Source organism: Lactuca virosa, chromosome 9 (genome assembly GCF_052849685.1).
Source record: "Lactuca virosa cultivar CGN04683 chromosome 9, Lactuca_virosa_CGN04683_v6, whole genome shotgun sequence".
Lineage (NCBI taxonomy): Eukaryota > Viridiplantae > Streptophyta > Magnoliopsida > Asterales > Asteraceae > Lactuca > Lactuca virosa.
In genome coordinates, this window is record NC_136434.1 from 164,154,889 (window position 1) to 164,161,532 (window position 6,644).

General features: G+C 41.1%; 1 long non-coding RNA gene across 1 annotated transcript; it reads left to right on the forward strand.

The window, feature by feature from the left end:
• Positions 1-308: 308 nt before the first annotated feature.
• On the forward strand, positions 309-2,234 carry LOC145135673 (uncharacterized). The gene is made up of 2 exons (XR_013719955.1): positions 309-391; positions 913-2,234. It is a non-coding gene; the product is annotated as an uncharacterized LOC145135673 (long non-coding RNA).
• Positions 2,235-6,644: the final 4,410 nt, after the last annotated feature.

A 6,644-nucleotide genomic window follows, 5' to 3' on the forward strand; every position in this document is an offset into this window, starting at 1 on the left:
CTTGTTGATTTATGTTGCTTTCATTCTTTGGTATTTGTTTGTTTGTGCTTCATTTTTTTATTTATGACATTTTGGTGCATCCAGAGCCCATTTGTTTAGGTTATGGACATTCTAGGTAATATTTTTAGGGTTTTGGGTTGAAAGGGAACATGAAAAATAGTTCAGGGGTTAAAAGTGTCAAAACCCAAATTTTGGGGGTGCACTTCGCGTAAGTGGGTGCGCCGTGTGCACTCGTGCCAGTCATATAAAAGGTGTGTGTTGGTCCCCTTATTTGTTGTTGTGTATCTCTTGTCCTCATCCCCTTTTTTTCCAATCAGGTCCCACACGTGACGTGCACGCTGCACTTTTTGGGTTTTGTCGTTTTCCACTCCTCATTTTCTCTACTACTCAGGTACATTTTGTTACTCTCATCTAGCTCTAATGATCTACATAATTTCTTTTGAATCTTTTTAGGGTTTATGAAGATTTTTGGGTTCCTCACTATTATGGTTGAAAAATGTTGAATTTAGTGGTTAAATGTTAATAATGTCGTCCGATTAACATACTTCTATGCTCGATTCCCTTTAAATTTCATTAATTTAAACCTAATTTGAGGAATTTTGGGTTTAAGAGAAAAGCTAGGTTTTCGCGTAAATCTAACGATTTGTTGTGTTTTTGGTCAAATTGGTGATGATTTATGCTTGTATACACTTCGTTTATCGAACCTCAGTGCTTTTTAGTTCAAAATTTGGACAGAATTAGGCCCTGGGCTCGATCTGTCGCCATTTGTTCTTGGCGCAAGCGGAGCACTTGAAGATGCATGCGGCACATCTTCAATTTGCACGCCATGCGTTTTAAATTGCTCGCGAGGGGAAAAAGCCCAAAATTTTAAATTTTAAGTTTTATCTAATGTTTTGCTTGTTATTTCCTCAGGTTTCATGATGGATCGGAGACAACGTGTGGGTCTGTTTCCCCACAATTGGCCCACACATCCTCATTTATCGTTTCCGGATACCCTTTCTGCTGCAGAACAAGCTTCTTACATCCGAAGGGGTTTTGATATGTTATCTAGGCAGATCAGTGTGCCGCAGGCTCTCGACTGGCAGGTGGTGGGAGACTTGGGCTTGAATGCATGGTTAGAGCCATTCCTCACACGGGTTGCTCATGATGAGGTTGGCCTTGTGACTTTTGTTACTCACGCAAGACGTCACGTTTTGGGGATTCGAGAGGTCATCTGTAGGGAGATTTGTCTGGAGTTTCTTTCTACAGTCTAGTTTAACCGGGATGCAAGGATTTGGTTTGACGATTCAGTCTTTTATTTCAGACTGGGTGAGGTTGCCCGTTCTTGTAATCTGGTGGAGTTGGGGTAGCAATTAGAGATTTGCTATGTTGATGATGTTGACCATCCCTTCTTTGAGTCATATTTAGATAGTTGTATTCTCTCGGAGTCGAGGGAGTATAACCATTTGGAGGAGCACGATAAGATTTCTTTAGGTAATTTATTTCCTATGTGGTGCCTACTTCTCTCCAATGTTCATCTCTATATTCCCTAAGCTATGACGTGATTCTTATCATCTAGCCTAGCTTCGGGTGATCAGCCGAGGAGCAGGATTTGCAGCGGTCACTTCATTAGTGGTTTGACTAGGTCCTACCACGTTGACACACATGGGATGACTTAGTATCCTATCAGGGACCTAGACGAGGGGGCCCTGAAGACGATATGGGTGATCGAGCATGGAGCTGACCAGATATGGAGGATTCCTCCAGATGATGTTGTTGTACCTATTGTCAAGTGAATCCAGAGCATGGTGAGGAACTAGAGTTTGTGCCTGGTCTTTTCCATTAGCGAGCTAGATGTATGCCACCGGCTACTCAACGGGGTCCGGAGCCTGAGATCGACGCACACCATGTGTCTAGGTGTGTGTCTGAGGTGCGTAAGGAGTTTCATGATTTTAGGTCAGAGGTTCATCAAGAGCATCTGTGGCTGATGAGATCCGTGAGTGAGCGGCTTGCAGAGCGGATGATTTCTTAGCCCCCATCATCCCTACCTGAGGGACGGAGCGAGCATATGTAGGACGAATCTGGGCGATGATGGTGATGATGATGACAATGATGGTGACGGTGAGGAGTATGACAACATGGATCTTTAGTTGTTTGTTTCCTTGTTTGCTACTTAGGTTACTTTTGGTACTCTATCTTTTGTATATGTAGGATACTTTTATGATGTATTTATGTAGGTATTCTCTCTTTTTATATCTTGGTTGGTTTTACTTGCTTATATTTGGTTATTATTTTTAATTTCACAAGCGTTTAGAGTATCATCTACCATATTTAAGTTTAGTAGTACATTAGGCCTATCCATAATAAAACATAACTGATCAGTTCTCTATCTAGTTTTTGCTCGACCAATATACTATAAAACTTGTTTAATTTTTTATTTTTTACTTCAAGAGTATCAAGTAAGGACTGGTCAGGTGAGAAATGTCAGATGGCAGAACCATTTTAGCATATAGCCGTTCTGAAATTCAGCAACCTAAGCAACAGTTCAAACTCGTCATCTCTCCCGTAAGTAGTATATCAATAGTGTAATTAATAATAATACTTTTAGTTTTAGATCTGAGGAAAAACCTTTTTAGATTATATGTCCCTAGGTTATAGTTGTAGTTCCTAAAGAATTACTAATTCGCTATAACCTTTAGCTCTGATACCAATTTTCCACACCCCCGGTCGGCGGCAAAAACGTCAGGTGGCGCGATATTGAGATGTTGTATCAAAAATAAAGATTACACATACCTTTTATAAAATAAATATCACTTCCATTTATCAAATGTTTAATTACATAAAGACTTTGAATTTATTACATTGAGTTTTATCTTGGTAATTATGCTTTTTGGTAGACTACTAGTCACATCTTAGCTATTGTTGTAATATCTTTTGTTTCCAATGGTGATGTATGAATACATGTGGTTTGAAAGGTCAACATAATGTTGGTGAGTTCATAGGTTTTTTATACTTTAAAAATACTTTGAAGTTTTTGTTATGTCAGCGTTTGTTGTATCCCTAGACTTGTGTTGGTGGATTTAGGAATGCAAAACTATTTTGTTAGGTCCCAATTCTGTGGGATCTATCTAATGATCAATCAATTGCAATAGAAATGAAGAAGAAGAAGATTAAACAACCAAGCTTGCATACAATTCAACTATGAAATGTCGGATACAACTTGGATAGACCGAAAACTTGCTAGAACGACCAGACATGCCTCTGACAACCTGACAACATTTTATAGCAATACACATTAGACAGAAAACAGGTTTTCGGTCAAAGCCTGACCGAAAACCTACCTAGACCGAAAACTCATACAAACACAAAAGATGTCCAAAACACATTAATAACAGCCCTAAACCATCCATGCATTAATGCCTAGCCCAAACCAAATATATTGGCCCTTCAATCTCCCCCTTGGTTTGGGACTAGCATGATTCAGCTCTTGTCGAACACCAGTACATCAGAATTTCCCATAGCACCGTTCCACATTTTCTTCTCAATAATTGCAGCCACCATCGAAGTGTATTCTTTTGCAACCGGCTCAAAAATGTCTTCAGCCACAACGATCTGATGAATGGAAAGCTGATGTATGTCCCACTTACCGAATTGAAGCAAATCCTTTTTGTCATATAAGCGGACACAATCGTTTTTAAGCTTGATGACAACAACATCAGTGGATTCATAATACACCCAATATAGCATGGATGTGAGAGACCCATCTGGATAATTTTGAAGGACAGGAATTTGCTTGACTTGAGCGGTAGCTGGCCACATCACTGATCTAAGAGGCCGACTTGTTTTAGGATCAATGATGCTAGGGTAAATCTTGATTATTGACTCAGCAGTCTTCATTGAAGGGAATCCCTTAGCAACTTGATCTTCTAAAAATGATTTGAACTGACCCGCCCTGGGATTGTTTGATGGATTTGAGAAGGGAGCCTTAGATAGCTCCGTAAGATTAATTCTTGTGAAGGAATTAAAATCGTGAGCGTCCTTGTATAACTCAGTGTTGCCGCTCTTTCTCCTTACCATAAACATATTCATCGTGTCATGGAATCCCCACGAGATGATTCCTGACCGATCACCATAAACGTCTCTGAAACGATGTTCGCCCAAATCCGTAACGGTGATCTTTTGTTGATCCCAGGGGGCATTATGTTCCGAGCTCCTTTTGAATAAAATTTGACCCTTTTCAGCTGACTGGGCCAACTTAGTGCGTTTCAACTTCATTATACTCGGAGCTTGAGTCGGTTCCTTTTCAAAACGGTTAACGACGGTGGTTGATCTTTTAGGGTTTGGAACTATGGGAGCATCTTGGTTGGGAAAATAGATCTTGGATCGTCAACGGATGACTTGAATTCGTCGCCAAATTTATCTTCCAGCTTCTTCTTCAAATCGTAGTAGCTGGCGGTCAGTAGGCCAAAATGTGTCTGAAGATCCGTAATCTGTTTTGATTTCTGAGCGTCTTCCTTGAGAAGATCAGCAACTTGATTATTGAGCTGGATGTTCTCAGTTTGAAGATCTGCAATTTTGATATCAAGCTCGATATTTTTCTGGTTTAGCACACTAATCTCCTTTCTCAAATTAGGCACTGAGGCGTCATCATCTCCAGATATATTCTCCTCAAAGGATATACCTTTTTCGCGTGAGGAGTGTGTTGGATTTAAATTCTGAGCCAAATGCATGGGAAGCCTTACAGAGGCAACGTCATGATGAGGCCTTGGAGGAGACAAACTCAAGCCAGCAGATGAGCCACCAACTTCATGAATCAAGCTGGGGCCTTCCTGAATGGGCATGGATGAAGAAGAGGTAGCAGTTGTGAGTGGAGGAGTTTCTGTGGTTTGAGTTAGGTCAGGAAAAATAACCCCCACCCTTGGATCAGTTCTTTGTCTTTTCATCGGGGGCTGGGAGGTCAGGTCTGTCTGGGCTTCACTCACAATTGGCTCAGATGTAGAAATCACCCTTTTAAGGGGAGGAATCCCTAAAGAGGTGTCCATTTGAATTGAAGAATCAACCGCTTGAACGGGAACAAGAGGCTCAACTTCTTGGTTGTCAACATTTTTCCTTATCTCCGGTGTTGGATTGGCACCATCATCGATATCATTGAAGATGTCGTCGAGATCTTCATTTGACAAAGTGTACTCAAGTCCAGTAAATTGTACAGCAATATCATCTCTGTCATAGCCGGACAGATCAACTCTTTCATTCTCTTCTCCTTCCTCAGTTTCGGTGAATTCTTCTGTGGAACCTCCATCAAAATCACTTTGAATTGTCACATTTGTGAAATTATGCTCTTCAGCCACACTGACATTTTGAGCAGCAGCAGTTTCTTCCTCATGGTCTGAAACATCGATTACATCATCATATACATTTGCATAATCTGATGATGCATGATCAGTTGAAGTCTGCTCAGGTGACCCATGGGATTCAGAAGAGTCGGTCAGCTCGGCAAATTTTCCAAATTTCTCGAAAGGGTACTTTCCTTGGAACATGATTTTCCCTTTTCGATTTTGCTTCATCAGACTGATTGTGTTTGGTCCAAAAGCCTTCATGTCGAGAATCTCTCCCGTCTTGGCAAGGTCTGGAAAGAGGCAGTTGAGAAAAATCTGGATGAACCGAGGGTAAAGCAGGAATTGGTCCTTCGCCTTCCTTTTGAGATTAGTGACCATTTCTTCTAAGATAAATCTTGAGAAGTTAAAGTCGATTCCTGCTGCCAGTGCAATAATAGCTTGAGTATTCCTTGAAGAGATCTCGTCCGCTCCACCCTTACGCTCTAATATACAGTTAACAAACACATGAGCCAGAAACCTCCAGCATGGAGGTAGCAGCTTCTTGAGGGTCGGTGCGAAAGCGCCTTCATATCCCATCTTTTCAAGGTACTCATCAACAACTCGCAGATCAATGTCGGTAGGATAAGTAGCCTTGTCATCAATCTTCAATGTGTCTCTGATAAACTGCTCAGTGATGACAATTTTACGTCCTTTGGCAGTTGCTTCAATTGTCTGCGCTCCGTTGCCTTCATTTCTGATGCTAGCTGAACTCCAGAACTCGTTGATTAAATCCAAGTATATTATGGGGTTCCAAGTGATTGCTGAGAAAATGCAGCATTCACGCAACCTGAACATCATTGACTTGAATTCACTGTGCGCCATAGGAGGATCATCAAGCAAAATGGAAACATTGTGACTTTCTGCAACCTTGAAACTTGCCATTTTAATCTGCACAAAACAGACCAGATGAGAAATCCTTTGATTAAAATGCATTGATTTTATTTCTCAATTTAATTCCTATAGTTTGGCCATTTTAATTAATTTTATGAGTCAAAAATTAGGTTCTCGGTCAAGAAAGTCAAACCGAAAACCTAAGGACCAACACACAAGTCAATACCGAAAGCCAGATTTCACACCGAAAATGAGCTAGACCGAAAGCCAAGAAGAGCAATTCTCAGCTGGACCGAAAGCCGTCTGAGCCGGCTCGACCGAAAATGACTCGGCTTGGACCGAAAGCCGTCCGAACCGAAAACGCCGACAGTTCATGTTTTCACGATTTGGCCACGATTTCACGGTCGATTCTCGGTAAAAATTACATGGGCATGGTCGGAATCTTCATACCTTCAAGAT